Here is a 3,552-nt window from a genome sequence, read left to right as displayed (position 1 = left end):
AACTGCCCATATCCACAGTTCATATAATGCAAGCTGAGCTCGCCTACACTAACACTGCAGACATTGTGCTCGCACGTGTTATGAAATGGCCACCTGAATAATGTACTTTCTGTGGTAGAACAATTGAACCACAGAAACAATATTAGCCTTTTGATTATGCTTTCTCTGGCAGATGTGCATTGCACTGAGAAGGTAAATGCCTACATTACACTCCCGTTAGTCTTTTCAAGCAAGCATTTCAAGGTTTGTTTAAAGTCTTGAAATGTACCATGTGAGAAACATGGTACAGCACTTAGGGGGGAGGGGGAGAAAAACAAGATGTGCTGTGATATCATACCTGCAGGATGTCCAGCACAGCATAGAAAAGACATCAACATCCATACACTCAACATCAATTAGCGTAATAAGGTTGTGTATGACGACCCATCTCGGTGCTAACAAAAAAGGCATACAGACAAAGTAGAGACAGAGCTCTGGGCATGGCAATACTTCATGCAATTTATATGCTTCCACCATCATGGTGGTGGAGTTCCATACTAAAATAAGATTACAACTGAACAAAATACAGGAGCATGCAAACATTGTGTGCAATGCTCCCACAGGTGTAACCTTTACTTGCAATGGCTTGAATACTAGGCATGGGCACCAGTATTGGCTCTGCAGTGCAGTAAGAAATACAGTATCTTTATCAAAAGCATGTGTGGACCAGCGAGAGTAGCACATTTGTTTAATGCTTTGCATTATAATATTTAATATAATATTTAATAATATAATATATTAATATAATATTTTAATGCTTTGCATGATTTATTATTTTCAATGTGCCTCAGGGGCTGCTATTTGTCACATTTGGTGAAGTTACGCAGCGTGTAGTTGTTCTTTAGTATTTGTATACTGCTTTGGAAGGAAGTTGATGCTCAAGTGCATCTTGCACTGCCCTGTGTTTCAAGGGCAGTGGTGTGCTACAGCATAATTTTGCCTCAGTTCCGTTTTCGATAAATGTTACTTGTGCGTAATTATGTGTGTAGTGGTTACAAAAGGCCACTACAACACAGGGGCATAATCTGCTACTATAAACAAATGAAAATTAGAGGCAATACAAATCATTATTTCTTAGATACCTTCAACAAATTCTTATTTAGCAGTTTTAAATGCTTTGTTGCTCCATTTGCAGTATCCTCAAGCCTTCATGACAGACAATTCAGCTGCGGAGAAAGCAGCCCTTCAAGCTGTTTGGCCCCAAGGGACACAGCTGCTTTGTCTCTTTCATGTTGCGCAAGCAGAGTGGAGGTGGCTCACGGCAGCTCACAACAATGTCGCAAAAGAGCAGAGAAGAAGTCTCATGTCAGCGTTCCAGCAGGTTTGTGCTGCACAAGCAATTTCACATAAGCTTCAGGAAAAGATACCCTGCTGTGATTGCTATCGTGCTCATACATTACTAGGTACTAGGATTTTGGTACTATGTGCTTACTGTTGAGAGTGCACAGAGCTTCACTGTTTGTAAACAATCACAAGTGATAAGTTGGCTGCTGTGCTGGCATAATTCTTTCAGCATTTGAGAGCTGCAACTAATTGGGAGCTTCGTTGAAATATGTCTGTTACTACTGTCACTTAAGTAGTTACCGGCACAGGAGTGCTAACATAGTATTTTTTTTTGCGCAAAAGCATCAAATGGCCCATTGAGCGAAAAAGAAGGCATCTGTAGCAGCTAAACAGCGCCTAAATTCTTATTGGCTGTGATGCCACATGAATACGCACCTTAACAGAACAACGCAGGCGAAAGGGAACACCTGCTGGTGCACCAGGCGTTGCGTGAGGGGAGAGGGCATCGCCATGGCACCACACCCATTCGCTCTCAGAAGCCTGTGTTATTTACTGTGTTCCTTGTCTGCGCAAGCTCTCACCCACATTCTAACTTTATGTCGGCAATCACTACAAAGAAATTAATGTATAAAAAAACAAATAATTTGGAAGGGAATAAGTTGGTGGTAGTGAGTTTCGAACTTACGATCCCATACTCAGGAGACGAATGTCTCACCCACTGGGCTAAACAAGCACCTCCATGATAGCGGGCCTGCGCACTATGTTTTAAGACATCACGCTACTTGGACCAAAATTTCCATTGTCAAGCCCAGCGTGACGAAAGCGGTGACGTTAAAATCACCGTGGCTTACTCAGGAGCATCCCCATTAGACTCTATGGCAGTTGGGAAAGGTAGCATGACATCACAGATCAAAGTGCACTACCTTGTGCTGTCTAGGAGACATTGGCCAAATGTGTCAAGGTGCTAGCTTACCCGCGACGAGTTCAATACTCAAAGGACCACACAGCGGCATTCAATAGATATTAATGCTTTTGCATTCAAAACTCGTAAGAAGTGCTTAGGTGTCCTTCGAGTTTCTTCTTTGACTAAAAGCGCACTTGGATCTTTATTTTCCCTAAGCATTGTAAAAGAACATGAAATATATAACACTATAGCTGCTTTGAATCACACGTTGCATTTATTCATTTCAGATCATGTATGCGGACAGCCCTGAAAAGCTGGAGAGCGCTACTATAAAACTACGAGAGAGCTCCCAAGCATCTTATTTTTCACGTGTGGAAGCCTTTTTAAACCGGAAAGAAGAGTGGGTGCTTCTGTTTCGTACGAAGCTGATAACAACACGAATAACTTTGCAGAGGCTTCGATTCGTATACTCAAGGACATTGTACTTTCCCGCACAAAAGCCTTCAACGCTGTCGCTCTAGTGGAGTCCATAGCAGAAGTGTGGGAGCTCTACTTCAAGAGCAGGATATTGAAACATGCTCATAATCGTGTCCCCACACACCATCTGCTCTACGACAGTCTCCTAAAGAAGGCACCGGAAGGAGCTGAAGCATTGGTCACCTCACATGGGGATAACTGCTTTTCGGTACCAAGTTTCGGAGAGAATGGCGAAGTGTATGATGTGTGCGGAGACGTAGGCCTGTGTACATGTCCGGCTGGTTGCACAGGTGCGTTCTGCGAACACCAAGCACTTGTGCACAAGCATTTCGGCGGCATTTTCCCTAACTGCCCAGCACTTACATTAGCTGACCGCCACGAACTGGGAAAACTTGCGCTTGGAGATGCGTGCCCAGGCATTGAATTTTTTGCCAGCTTCTGTGACTCCATCGAAGTGCAAAGTGAGCAGCATGGCCCAGAACTTCAGCATGAAGCTGTCACTGCTAATGAAGATGAAGAGCAACGAGACCATCCAGCTGTTCTTAGACAAGAAGTTTGTCCGTCAGCATCAGGCCTCGAGCAGCAAGACAGCCAGGTGCGTGCCAGTTTCCATGATTCAAAAAAGTGGGTATAAAAAATATGCAGCACCAAATCGTGCAACTAGCTGACTGGGAAGTATAATCAGGCATCTGACATTCTACTTTTGTAGTTTGTAATATTCAGGAAAATTCCACTGACGTGCCACTGTCATAATTGTCTGAATCAGTGTAAGCGTACTTCCTATGATGCGCTTACACCAGAGAGTCTGTATAAACAAACAGTACAGCTGTTTTAGGCCTTCACTCTAT

The 3,552-nt window shown here is 43.4% G+C and overlaps 1 pseudogene; it reads left to right on the top strand.

Moving 5' to 3' along the window:
- The first annotated feature begins 1,189 nt into the window (after positions 1-1,189).
- LOC126531235 (uncharacterized) lies at positions 1,190-3,338 on the top strand (annotated as a pseudogene).
- Positions 3,339-3,552: the final 214 nt, after the last annotated feature.

This window comes from Dermacentor andersoni, chromosome 8 (assembly GCF_023375885.2).
Source record: "Dermacentor andersoni chromosome 8, qqDerAnde1_hic_scaffold, whole genome shotgun sequence".
In the NCBI taxonomy this organism is placed as follows: domain Eukaryota; kingdom Metazoa; phylum Arthropoda; class Arachnida; order Ixodida; family Ixodidae; genus Dermacentor; species Dermacentor andersoni.
Note: the sequence above shows the minus strand (reverse complement) of the source record. Positions and strands in the feature narration are given on the sequence as shown.